Source organism: Coregonus clupeaformis, chromosome 7 (assembly GCF_020615455.1).
Source record: "Coregonus clupeaformis isolate EN_2021a chromosome 7, ASM2061545v1, whole genome shotgun sequence".
Classification (NCBI taxonomy): domain Eukaryota; kingdom Metazoa; phylum Chordata; class Actinopteri; order Salmoniformes; family Salmonidae; genus Coregonus; species Coregonus clupeaformis.
This window is the reverse complement of record NC_059198.1, coordinates 28,436,049-28,450,990: the sequence shown is the minus strand read 5'-3', so window position 1 is coordinate 28,450,990 and position 14,942 is coordinate 28,436,049.

Sequence of the window (14,942 nt, the reverse complement as noted above, 5' to 3'; positions counted from 1 at the left end):
TCCTGACTGATGGCAGCCCATTCTTGCATAATCAATGCTTGGAGTTTGTCAGAATTTGTGGGTTTTTGTTTGTCCACCCGCCTCTTGAGGATCGACCACAAGTTCTCAATGGGATTAAGGTCTGCGGAGTTTCCTGGCCATGGACCCAAAATTTCGATGTTTTGTTCCCCGAGCCACTTAGTTATCACTTTTGCCTTATGGCAAGGTGCTCCATCATGCTGGAAAAGTCATTGGTCGTCACCAAACTGTTCTTGGATGGTTGGGAGAAGTTGCTCTCGGAGGATGTGTTGGTACCATTCTTTATTCATGGCTGTGTTCTTAGGCAAAATTGTGAGTGAGCCCACTCCCTTGGCTGAGAAGCAATCCCACACATGAATGGTCTCAGGATGCTTTACTGTTGGCATGACACAGGACTGATGGTAGCGCTCACCTTGTCTTCTCCGGACAAGCTTTTTTCCGGATGCCCCAAACAATCGGAAAGGGGATTCATCAGAGAAAATGACTTTACCCCAGTCCTCAGCAGTCCAATCCCTGTACCTTTTGCAGAATATCAGTCTGTCCCTGATGTTTTTCCTGGAGAGAAGTGGCTTCTTTGCTGCCCTTCTTGACACCAGGCCATCCTCCAAAAGTCTTCGCCTCACTGTGCGTGCAGATGCACTCACACCTGCCTGCTGCCATTCCTGAGCAAGCTCTGCACTGGTGGTGCCCCGATCCCGCAGCTGAATCAACTTTAAGAGACGGTCCTGGCGCTTGCAATGATGACGGCACGTGTTTCCTTGCAGGTAACCATGGTTAACAGAGGAAGAACAATGATTTCAAGCACCACCCTCCTTTTAAAGCTTCCAGTCTGTTATTCTAACTCAATCAACATGAGAGTGATCTCCAGCCTTGTCCTTGTCAACACTCTCACCTGTGTTAACGAGAGAATCACTGACATGATGGCAGCTGGTCCTTTTGTGGCAGGGCTGAAATGCAGTGGAAAAGTTTTTTGGGATTAAGTTCATTTTCATGGCAAAGAGGGACTTTGCAATTAATTGCAATTCATCTGATCACTCTTCATGACATTCTGGAGTATATGCAAATTGCCATCATCAAAACTGAGGCAGCAGACTTCGTGAAAATTAGTATTTGTGTCATTCTCAAAACTTTTGACCACGACTGTAGTATGAACAAAGAAAACTGGTCAACATTTCTTCCTGGATAGTAGGATGATGATAAGTGAACAGCTGGATAAGTAGATACACACTCAGCAGCTGTGTATTCCTTCTGTATTGTATTGTATTGTATTGTATTGTATTGTATTGTATTCACTGCACTGTCATCAGTCTGGATGGTCCCGTTAGTATCTCACACCAGACGTGAACTTCTTGGTAACCCTTTATCAGTGGTGGAAAAAGTACTCAATTGTCATACTTGAGTGAAAGTAAAGATAACTTAATGGAAAATGACTCAAGTAAAAGTGTAAGTCACCCAGTAAAATACTAACGTTACTTGAGTAAAAGTACAGTGCCTTGCAAAAGTATTCATCCCCCTTGGCGTTTTTCCTATTTTGTTGCATTACAACCTGTAATTTAAATAGATTTTTATTTAGATTTCATGTAATGGACATACACAAAATAGTCCAAATTGGTGAAGTAAAACAAATAAATAAAAGACTTGGTTAAAAAAATTCTAATAAATAAATAACGGAAAAGTGGTGCGTGCATATGTATTCACACCCTTTGCTATGAAGCCCCTAAATAATATCTGGTGCAACCAATTACCTTCAGAAGTCACATAATTAGTTAAATAAAGTCCACCTGTGTGCAATCTAAGTGTCACATGATCTGTCACATGATCTCAGATGGCGCCGGAGAAGATGGCTGCCGTTTTACAGCCCTCTAACCAATTGTACTATTGTGTGTTTTTTCTCGTTATTTGTAATTTATTCTGTACATAATGTTTCTGCCATCGTCTCTTATAACCAAAAAGAGCTTCTGGATATCAAGACAGCGATTACTCACCTCGTATTGGATAAATAATTTTTTCTTCAACGAGTCGGAATGCGAAGGATATCCTACAGACACCCAAATCCCCGTCATTCGCAGGAGATAGAGACAGAGATATCGTGTACGTAGGTCGGGTTGCCTCATAAGGATCCGACGGCGAGCAAGTAAACTGCCTCTTCCATCAATCCTATTAGCCAATCTTCAATCATTGGAAAATAAATTAGATGACCTAAGATTACGCTTATCCTACCAACGGGACATTACAAACGGTAATATCTTATGTTTCACAGAGTCGTGGCTGAACGACGACATGGACAACATACAGCTAGCGGGCTATACGCTACATCGGCAGGATAGAACGGCTGACTCCGGTAAGACAAGGGGTGGCGGTCTGTGTATATTTGTAAACAACAGCTGGTGCACAAAATCAAATACTAAGGAAGTCTCAAGGTTTTGCTCGCCTGAGGTAGAGTATCTTATGATAAGCTGTAGACCAAACTATTTACCAAGAGAGTTTTCATCTATATTTTTCATAGCTGTCTATTTACCACCACAAACCAATGCTGGCATTAAGATTGCACTCAATGAGCTGTATAAGGCCATAACTAAACAGGAAAACGCTCATCCAGAGGCAGCGCTCCTAGTGGCCGGGGACTTTAATGCAGGGAATCTTAAATCCGTTCTACCTAATTTCTACCAGCATGTTAAATGTGCAACCAGAGGGGAAAAAAAACTCTAGTCCTTTACTCCACACACAGAGACGAATACAAAGCTCTCCCTCGCCCTCCATTTGGCAAATCTGACCATAACTCTATCCTCTTGATTCTTGCTTATAAGCAAAAACTAAAGCAGGAAGCACCAGTGACTTGGTTAATAAAAAAGTGGTCAGATGACGCAGATGCTAAGCTATAGGACTGTTTTGCTAGCACAGACTGGAACATGCTCCTGGATTCTAGATAGCATTGAGGAGTACACCACATCAGTCACTGGCTTCATCAATAAGTGCATCGATGATGTCGTCCTCACAGTGACCGTACGTACATACCCCAACCAGAAACCATGGATTACAGTCAACATCCGCACTGAGCTAAAGGGTAGAGCTGCCGCTTTCAAGGAGCGGGACTCTAACCCGGACGCTTATAAGAAATCCCACTATGCCCTCCGACGAACCATCAAACAGGCAAAGAGTCAATACAGGACTAAGATTGAATCGTACTACACCGGCTCTGAAGCTCGTCGGATGTGGCAGGGCTTGAAACCTATTACAGACTACAAAGGGAAGCACAGCCGTGAGCTTCCCAGTGACACAAGCCAACCAGACGAGCTAAACCACTTCTATGCAAGCAACACTGAAGCATGCATGAGAGCACCAGCTGTTCCGGATGACTATGTGATCACGCTCTCCGTAGCCTATGTGAGTAAGACTTTTAAGCAGGTCAACATTCACCCGGTCACAGGGCCAGACGGATTACCAGAACGTGTACTCCGATCATTTGCTGACCAACTGGCAAGTGTCTTCACCGACATTTTCAACATGTCCCTGACTGAGTCTGTAATACCAACATGTTTCAAGCAGACCACCATAGTCCCCGTGCCCAAGGACACTAAGATAACCTGCCTAAATGACTACCGACCCGTAGCACTGACGTCTGTAGCCATGAAGTACTTTGAAAGGCTGGTCATGGCTCACATCAACACCATTATCCCAGAAACCGTAGACCACTCCAATTTGCAACAGATCCACAGATGATGCAATCTCTATTGCACTCCACACTGCCCTTTCCCACCTGGATAAGAGGAACACCTACGTGAGAATGCTATTAATTGACTACAGCTCAGCGTTCAACGCCATAGTGCCCTCAAAGCTCATCACTAAGCTGATCCTGGGACTAAACACCTCCCTCTGCAACTGGATCCTGGACTTCCTGACGGGCCACCCCCAGGTGGTAAGGGTAGGTAACAACACATCTGCCACGCTGATCCTCAACACGGGGGCCCCTCAGGGGTGCGTGCTCAGTCCCCTCCTGTACTGCCTGTTCACCCATGACTGCATGGCCAGGCACGACTCCAACACCATCATTAAGTTTGCTGACGACACAACAGTGGTAGGCCTGATCACCGACAATGATGAGACAGCCTATAGGGAGGAGGTCAGAGACCTGGCCGTGTGGTGCCAGGACAACAACCTCTCCCTCAACGTGACCAAGACAAAGGAGATGATTGTGGACTACAGGAAAAAAAAGGACTGAGCACGCCCCCATTCTCATCGACGGGGCTGTAGTGGAACAGGTTGAGAGCTTCAAGTTCCTTGGTGTCCACATCACCAACAAACTATCATGGTCCAAACACACCAAGACAGTCGTGAAGAGGGAACGACAAAGCCTATTCCCCATCAGGAGACTGAAAAGATTTGGCATGGGTCCTCAGATCCTCAAAAGGTTCTACAGCTGCACCATCGAGAGCATCCTGACTGGTTGCATCACTGCCTGGTATGGCAACTGCTCTGCCTCCGACCGCAAGGCACTACAGAGGGTAGTGCGTACGGCCCAGTACATCACTGGGGCCAAGCTTCCTGCCATCCAGGACCTCTATACCAGGCGGTGTCAGAGGAAGGCCCTCAAAATTGTCAAAGACTCCAGCCACCCTAGTCATAGACTGTTCTCTCTGCTACCGCACGGCAAGCGGTACCGGAGCGCCAAGTCTAGGTCCAAAAGGCTTCTCAACAGCTTCTACCCCCAAGCCATAAGACTGCTGAACAGCTAATCATGGCTACCCGGACTATTTGCACTGCCCCCCCCATATTTTTACGCTGCTGCTACTCTGTTAATTATTTATGCATAGTCACTTTAACTCTACCCATGTACATATTACCTCAACTACCTCAACTAGCCGGTGCCCCCACACATTGACTCTGCACCGGTACCCCCCTGTATATAGCTTCCCTACTGTTATTTTATTTTACTTCTGCTCTTTTTTTCTCAACACTTTTTTGTTGTTGTTGTTTTATTTTACTTTTTTATTAAGAAATGTAATGCATTGTTGGTTAAGGGCTGTAAGTAAGCATTTCACGGTAATGTCTACACCTGTTGTATTCGGCGCAGGTGGCAAATTAAATTTGATTTGATTTGATATACACCTGTTCTGAAAGGCCCCAGAGTCTGCAACACCACTAAGCAAGGGGCACCATGAAGACCAAGGAGCTCACCTAACAGGTCAGGGACAAAGTTGTGGAGAAGTACAGATCAGGGTTGGGTTATAAAAAAATATCAGAAACTTTAAACATCCCATGGAGCACCATTCAATCCATTAAAAAACTGAAAGAATATGGCACCACAACAAACCTGCCAAGAGAGGGCTGCCCACCAAAACTCACAGACCAGGCAAGGAGGGCATTAATCAGAGAGACAACAAAGAGACCAAAGATAACCCTGAAGGAGCTGCAAAGCTCCACAGCAGAGATTTGAGTATCTGTCCATAGGACCACTTTAAGCCATACACTCCACAGAGCTGGGCTTTATGGAAGAGTGGCCAGAAAAAAGCCATTGCTTAAAGAAAAAAATAAGCAAACACGTTTGGTGTTCGCCAAAAGCCATGTGGGAGACTCCCCAAACATATGGAAGAAGGTACTCTGGTCAGATGAAACTAGAATTGAGCTTTTTGGCCATCAAGGAAAACGCTATGTCTGGCGCAAACCCAACACCTCTCATCACCCCGAGAACACCATCCCCACAGTGAAGCATGGTGGTGGCAGCATCATGCTGTGGGGATGTTTTTCATCGGCAGGGACTGGGAAACTGGTCAGAATGGAATGATGGATGCTGCTAAATACAGGGAAATTCTTGAGGGAAACCTGTTTCAGTCTTCCAGAGATTTGAGACTTGGACAGAGGTTCACCTTCCAGCAGAACAATGACCCTAAGCATACTGCTAAAGCAACACTCGAGTGGTTTAAGGGGAAACATTTAAATGTCTTGGAATGGCCTAGTCAAAGCCCAGACCTCAATCCAATTGAGAATCTGTGGTATGACTTAAAGATTGCTGTACACCAGCGGAATCCATCCAACTTGAAGGAGCTGGAGCAGTTTTGCCTTGAAGATTGGGCAAAAATCCCAGTGGCTAGATGTGCCAAGCTTATAGAGACATACCCCAAGAGACTTGCAGCTGTAATATCTGCAAAAGGTGGCTCTACAAAGTATTGACTTTGGGGGGGTGAGTAGTTATGCACGCTCAAGTTTTCAGTTTTTTTGTCTTATTTGTTTCGCAAGAAAAAATATTTTGCATCTTCAAAGTGGTAGGCATGTTGTGTCAATCAATGATACAAACCCCCAAAAAATCAATTTTAATTCCAGGTTGTAAGGCAACAAAATAGGAAAAATGCCAAGGGAGGTGAATACTTTCACAAGCTACTTTATTTGGATTTAAATATACTTCAGTATCAAAAGTAAATGTAGTTGCTCAAATATACTTAAGTATCAAAAGTAAAAGTACTAATAATTTTAAATGATATTAAGCAAACCAGACGGCACAATTGTCTCTTTTTTATTTTATTTACGGATAGCCAGGGGCACACTCCAACACTCGGACATCATTTAAAAACAAAGCATTTGTGTTTAGTGAGTCTGCCAGATCAGAGGCAGTAGGGATGACCAGGGATGCTCTCTTGATAAGTGTGCGAATTGGACAATATTCTGTCCTGCTATGCATTCAAAATGTAACGAGTACTTTTGGGTGTCAGTGAAAATGTATGGAGTAAAAAGTACATCATTTTCTTTAGGAATGTAGTAAAGTAAAAGTTGACAAAAATATAAATACTTAAGTACAGATACCCAAAAAAACGACTTAAGTAAAAATACTTGAAAGTACTACTTAAGTACTTTACACCACTGCCCTTTATGATATACTTTAAGTCGGCATGGAGACAACCGTGCCTATCAGAATCTATTATTTTGGTATTACATATAAATGGTTAATGATGCTTACGATATTCAATGGAAAAAAATTTGAAACAAATGAAACTTTTTCTAATTCAATATTCTTGTCTTAAAACAAATGAATATAGCAAGCACGTCTACCCCCTTCCTTCCCTGCTTCTCAAAGTTTCAGTTTGACTGAGAAGTAAAGAAACAAAGCAGAACGGTGTTTAAATAGTCTTGTTTCTCCTGAAAATGTAGCCTGGTTTTTCACAAATGCACCGGAAATGTATTCAGCGAGAAGGAGCGCGCTAATGAAATTTCACACAGTCTTACTCCTGAGGAAATTGAATTACTCCCCATTGTTGGATTGGAGGAATGCATTGCTAATGCATTGAGGTGGAGGGCTGAATAGCGGAGCGGGGCGAGATGGTGCCAGAGCCCTCTGACCCCCAGCAGACACTTCCTGAGTCGGGCCTGGGCGAGCTGCCAGGTGCTCCTACACTAGCACAGCTCTCTCTCCTCTGGAGGATTCTAACCCTAGCTATCTCTCCAGGACTCAAAGCAGCTGCATGACAGACCAGACGGAAGAAACCTATTAGTGTAGATGCCTCTCTAAGTTGTCATCCATTTTAACTTCTGTAAAGAAAAGTCTAATTCTAGAGGATTTCTCAGTGTATTCTGATTCACCCTTTTTTAACATAATGTACAGTAGTGTCCTGTGGGACTGACCCAGGCAAAGAGCAGTGAATGCAGGTCTCTGGACATCTTTGACTGGAGGGACATCTTACCAGGCACATTGTAGTTACAGTAATGGGGGGGGTGCCTGGGAGTCAAGGAGACAGGGTGTGTTGCTTGTCTCTCCTTTGTGGCTGGACTCAAAAGAGAGAGGCAGCTGTATCCTGTGGGGGGTGTGTCTGTGTTACTCACACCCCAGCAGCTCTTTTAAACACATCCCACACACACCAGGAGGGAGAATGAGGGATTGCTGGAGCTACCCTGTTGCCCCCTCCTTAACCTTTTATCCCATGGCTGTGTGGAAAACCAGTCATTTTCAGAAGCAAGCATTGGTATTGGTGCAGGGTAGTTAACTTCTCGAACAAATCCCCTCCTCCCTCTCACTGTGTCCCACTTTTTACATTAATCTAAACCGTATCCCTTTTCATTCCTAGGCTTTGGGGGGCGTCTTGCCTCCTCTGCAAAACGAATGTCTTGAACCAATGTTTTTACACCACCTCTGAGGTAACAGGTTTAACAAGGTACATTTTCACATTAGTTTGCCACACTTGCCGTGAATGTTGCCACATTCCTCCTGTAAAAGCAACAATGGCTGGAAATGTCATTTACAGAAAGAGCTATTGTGTTACAAAGAACTGGTCTTCCTCTGTGGTGGCGATTGTCTTGTTGCTGGTCGGTTGCTGGTTGGCTCTTTTATTTTTTTTATTTTTTTGCTGGTTGATTCTTAGGCCTAATACATAAATACTGCAATGGAATGATTGAATTGAGCCCCATTTGAAGTGTGGCACACCTATAACAGTAATCCTGGATTACAGATGAATTATTTGGATTTGGTATAGGTTATTATGAATAAGCAATGTTATGCAATAGCTATACTATACTGTATTTAACTGAAAATCTCCAGACAGGTGGCTATGAGGCACACATGCCAGTAATCAAACTTCAGTCAACGCTCGTAGGGTGGAGTCATATCTCTCTGAGTGTCTGGGGCAGAGGTCTGGAGAAGGAGCTGTCTGTCTGGAAAATGAATTTGCATTCCATGCAAAAGCTCGTGTCTCGCACACCCCAGGACACTTACACAAGAAAATAGATTTATTCAGTTCAATATGTGCTTGAGTCCCTAAGTTAGGACTATTTCCCTAAATGTGTAAAATAAGTGTTCTATTGTGTTGCATCCACAATCAAATCAACCTTTCTTGCATATCTCTGCAAAATATCTATTTGGTGTTATAAGAATAGGCCTCCTTCCATGTGTACATTTACGAATGTGTTGTAATGGAGGTCAAATTACTTTACCTAGTGTTCAACTGGTAAAGATGGTCAGTCTTCATCTCCCCAACAGAACTCGCTGACGGTGATATTTGCATATCTGATAGCAGCATCAAGATTTAAATACTGATCTCCTCTGCTGTTACCGTTATGATGTTAATGCAAAGGGTGTGGGCCCAAGCGTCACTCAACAGCCCTGCAGGTGCCAATGTTATCACTGTAGAACACTGGAGTGGGAAGAGTATTAAACCTCAGGGCGTACAGTATTGACTTCACAAGCTAATCCTTGTTCCCCAAGTATAATGGAGTTAGCTTTCCTCCCGCACAATGGAGCTCCCTTATACACTGAGTATATCAAACATTAGGAACACCTTCCTAATATTGAGTTACACCCCTCCCCCCTTTGCCGTCAGAACAGCCTCAATTCGTCGGCGAATGAACTATACAATGTGTCGAAACCATTCCACAGGGATGCTGGCCCATGTTGGCTCCAATGCTTCCCACAGTTGTGTCAAGTTGGCTGGATGTCCTTTGGGTGGTGGACCATTCTTGATACACACAGGAAACTGTTGAGCATGGAAAAACCCAGCAGCGTTGCAGTTCTTGACACAATCCAGTGCTCCTGGCACCTACTACCATACTCTGTTCTAAAGCACTTAAATATTTTGTCTTGCCCATTCACCCTCTGAATGGTGCACATGCACAATCCATGTCTCAAGGCTTAAAAATCCTTCTTTAACCTGTCTCATCCCCTTCATCTACACTGATTGAAGTGGATTTAACAAGTGACATTAATAAGGGAGCATAGCTTTCACCTGGATTCACCTGGTCAGTCTATGTAATGGAAAGAGAAGGTTTTGTATACTCAGTGTATGTTTCTGTAAGTGTAAAAAAGTACGCCTGGGGCAGCAATGGTATATGAGTGAGGAATAGGTGGGAGCACAATGTATGATCTTCAAGATCTTGACAGTCTTTCATGTCTTTGATGAAATAATAAGTGGGTGTTTTCAGATAATTAAAATGATTTAATAAAGACAATGTAATGGAAAGTGTTCAAGTAGATTATCATTGTCACTATAAGACTGTTGATGGATAATTCAATTACAGCTTGTGTCAACAGGAATTAATTGCCCAGCACAGATCAAATAATTCAATAATCATAATGAGATACAGGCACAGCCATTCCGAGTCAGTGTGGAATGGATGGGTGAGATCAAGCTATTGGCTGAACACACAGGAACTGTTTTACCTGCTGTGGGACACTGTAGAAGGTCCCTCATGTATTACCTTACCCAATGGACCTTTCAAGAGGCTACGGTATATGGATGAACTGGTCTGGGAGGAGCCTACAGCACTCCTCTAAGGCTGGATCTTCACTATAGTCTGTTCAAGGACAATGTCTTCACAAATAATGGCCACTGAAGTTCAAGCGAGCCCTCACTTCTAGAGATATGTGATACCTGGATTATGGTAAAGACAGCCTTCCCAGCCTTTGAGTACATGTTGAGGAAGCGGATTAAGCCCTCAGCCAGTTGCTGTGAGTGCTCCCTCCCAGTGGGGCAATGCAGAACCATCCTGCCACTCCAGCCCATTCTAATCCTACAGACACCGTGGGCTGTTAATTGATCTGCAGGGGAAAGCCACGGTGACAGCGTGCGAGTCACCAGTGTCTCCATAATCCCCGGCGCGCTGTAGAATGTTGGTCTCCTGGCAGTTGTTCCAACGTTGGACGCCTTCCATACCTCGCCAGATTTTAGCCTTGTGCCAGGATTCACCATGACTATCACTGCAGGAGTTTCCTAATCCACACCATCACTGCCAAAGGCCATTCCATTGTCAGACAGTCATTTATTAATTGACACATAAATGGAAATAATACCCACTGGGTACAGACGTCAATTCAATGTCTATTCCACGTTGGTTCAACGTCATTTCATTGAAATTATGTGGAAACAGCGGGTATGAATGAAAAAAGGCAGACCTCCCTACTAAAACATACTTTTTGTGTGTAGTTTGACACATTTGAACCAACAGTGAGCAGGGAGGTGCTAGAAGTAACACCTATAAGGCTAGAGATTCTCCAAGGTGTTGAAGTGTTTGTTTGTTTTAGCAGGATACAGACAGTTCCAGGTCATCACCATCTATAGTCAGCTCTGACACTTCCTTCTCTTTAGATAAAATTATAGTTGGGTTAACTGTTGAATGTGTTCACCAAATGATTCAGTGAGTCACAATGCAACTACCTTTGCTTTCCCTTTTCATTATCAAGGCACCAGTTGTACTGTCCTTTACATTGCAGAACATGATTTCATGATTTAAATATAGTTATAGTTGTAATGTTTGGAATCCTACTCGCTCTATTATTAGCCTACACATTCTCAAGTAGGTTGTGAGCTTTTTTAGACAGGAAGCACCCATTAAATGGACCGTCTGGGAAAAGGCGGAACTCAGACAGTCTGCAGCCTCTGAAGTGGAGGGGAACCAGTCAAAACAAATATAAAACCTTAAGTAAATGTGTGTTTAAAGTACTTATGAATTCATGTCAACTGCCACATGGGAGTTCTCAGAACTGACTATCATTAAAAGGATGGCAGAGCAGACAGACAGACAAGATACAACAGCTATTCATGATGACTGACTCCCAGGGTTAAAGCCACAAGTACAGGGAGGGTGAGGGCAGACAGTTTGACTGGCACGATTCTGGAGAAGCTAACACAAGGAAGACTGGAGATCGAGTGTCGACTGGCATCAGTGTGTGGAGAAACAACACCAACTATGCAGACAATTCTTCATTTAAAAACTGAATTTGGATAGTGGACTGGTTTGGTTCCTAGAATCTTTATCAGTGATAACAGGATGAGGCACAACAACATCCCCGGTTCTATTTCAACATTATGTCTAGTCACCAGAAGAGATGAGGTTACAGGGCTGTAGCATCCTGTTGTTGCTCTCTGATAACCATCTCACCAGTTACATGTCTGTCATCTGTCACCTGCTGTTGTGTCTGTAAATACACGTCTATGGTTGTCTGTCTCACGCTCTCAGGACTTCCATTCAGTGGGACTGTAGCCTATCTCTCAAAGCATTTTAATATTTTGACTCAGCCACTTTACATTTACAGTCATTTGTCCATTTAGAAAACATTTCATGTAAACAAGGGATGAAGGACCCATCAATGAAGCTGAGCATGTGAGACAAATTACCAGAGAAACATCCAGACCACAAGGCCATAATCATAGCTTGGCTTAGTGAGATGTAGTGGGAAAAGTTACAGGCCCTTAATGTGTCTGAAGCTCAGTTTCAAACGGACATCTGTCATCAAGCTCTCTCTCTCTCTCTGTTCTCTCCTCTCCAGTGACACATGAAATTATAACTGCCCCCCCAATCTTTATGGAGGTTTGAAATGAGGGTGAAATATATTATATGACACGGGCATGTTAAAGCCATCACTCTAGTAACCTTTTCCATTTAACCAGTGGCTATTGGTTGGGTTAAACTGTATCCAGACTGTAAACCAGAGGATTGAAGGGGTTCTTTACTGGCACTGGACCCATGTGAACTGCAGAAAAATGGCTAAAGTATATAAACTCTTGTACAATTAAGTGGTAAGTCGCGGATGTGTCCTCATAATAACATGTCTTCTTCGGCACCGAATGCGGTTTGATCTTTCACTTAGAAAAACAAAGGTTTTATATGAATAACAAATCCTTAATTGAAGAGTAATGTGATCTCCTACAACTTTGGCTCTAAAGTCTGGTCTGACACAGTTACACAAACATGACTTTGGTCAGTAATTTCAAAACCTAGAGGGATGAAAACTTCTGAGAAGTTTTTCTGCATGTTATAGGTGAGACTGCATTGACTGAATGATGAATGTTGTTGATAATAGGGTTGAATATATTTCAGATCAGGCAGGGCTACTGTTTATTTACAGTAAGAGGGGGACAATAGGGGATACACAATGCGTTACCCACAATTCATCATTGCCTAAATGTTTTAAGGCTCTGTGTCACTGTATGATGAATGATTTCCTCCCTCATCTTTTGCATAGAATTCTAATGTTTGAAGAAAAGCAGTGGCTCTGTCTGTCAGACACAGAAATGTCACGTCTGATCACAACTTCAGTTGAATTAGGATTGTGACACATGGAGAACTGCGGTTCCACACTGCGGTTCTCTGTTTATTTTCTCGCAATCCTTTCGATTGCAACAATGTCCTTTCCCATACCCAGTGTTGTAGAACAATAAATAAAGTCTGACAGAGTTGTCGCTTTAAGTGTGTTCCATTAGCATTATAATTTACACCCTGGGCCTCGGCCAACATTCAGACTGACTGGGAGATGTTGTTTGCCTAAATGCTTTAGTGAGACAAGCACAGAGCTTTAGACAGAGTACATAAGCACTTGGGCATTTAAATGTCTATTTAGCCCTTTTCTTTGGCATGGTTGTGAGAGATGACCGAGTTCACAATATAGTTTTTATCGTCATGCCTCGGTGTGCCCTCTAATCAAACAATTACATATAAAAGCATGGCAAGTTGTAGTGCACCCTACAGTGCCTTGCAAAAGTATTCATCCCCCTTGGCGTTTTTCCTATTTTGTTGCATTACAACCTGTACTTTTTATTTGGATTTCATGTAATGGACATACACAAAATAGTCCAAATTGGTGAAGTGAAATGAAAAAAAATAACTTGTTTCACAAAATTCTACAAAATAAATAACGGAAAAGTGGTGAGTGCATATGTATTCATCCCCTTTGTTATCAAGCCCCTAAATAAGATCTGGTGCAACCAATTACTATTTCAGAAGTCACATAATTAGTTAAATAAAGTCCACCTGTGTGCAATCTAAGTGTCACATGATCTGTCAAATGATCTCAGTATATATATACCTGTTCTGAAAGACCCCAGAGTCTGCAACACCACTGAGCAAGGGGCACCACCAAGCAAGCGGCACCATGAAGACCAGGGAGCTCTCCAAACAGGTCAGGGACAAAGTTGTGGAGAAGTACAGATCAGGGTTGGGTTATTAAAAAATATCTGAAACTTTGAACATCCCACAGAGCACCATTAAATCCATTATAAAAAAATTGAAAGAATATGGCACCACAACAAACCTGCCAAGAGAGGGCCGCCCACCAAAACTCACGGACCAGGCAAGGAGGGCATTAATCAGAGGCAACAAAGAGACCAAAGATAACCCTGAAGGAGCTGCAAAGCTTTAAGCCTTACACTCCACAGAGCTGGGCTTTACAGAAGAGGGGCCAGAAAAAACCCATTGCTTAAAGAAAAAAATAAGCAAACACGTTTGGTGTTCGCCAAAAGGCATGTGGGAGACTCCCCAAACATATGGAAGAAGGTACTCTGGTCAGATGAGACTAAAATTGAGCTTTTTGGACATCAAGGAAAACGCTATGTCTGGCGCAAACCCAACACCTCTCATCACCCCGAGAACACAATCCCCACAGTGAAGCATGGTGGTGGCAGCATCATGCTGTGGGGATGTTTTTCCATCAGCAGGTACTGGGAAACTGGTCAGAATTGAAGGAATGATGGATGGCACTAAATACAGGGAAATTCTTGAGGGAAAACTGTTTCAGTCTTCCAGAGATTTGAGACTGGGATGGAGGTTCACCTTCCAGCAGGACAATGACCCTAAGCATACTGCTAAAGCAACACTTGAGTGGTTTAAGGGGAACATTTAAATGTCTTGGAATGGCCTAGTTCAGACCTCAATCCAATTGAGAATCTGTGGTATGACTTAAAGATTGCTGTACACCAGCGGAACCCATCCAACTTGAAGGAGCTGGAGCAGTTTTCCCTTGAAGAATGGGCAAAAATCCCAGTGGCTAGATGTGCCAAGCTTATAGAGACATACCCCAAGAGACTTGCAGCTGTAATTGCTGCAAAAGGTGGCTTTGGGGGGGGTGAATAGTTATGCACGCTCATAACTATTCTTTGGGGGGGGTGAATAGTTATGCACGCTCAAGTTCTGTTTGTCTTATTTCTTGTTTCACAAAAAATTATATTTTGCATCTT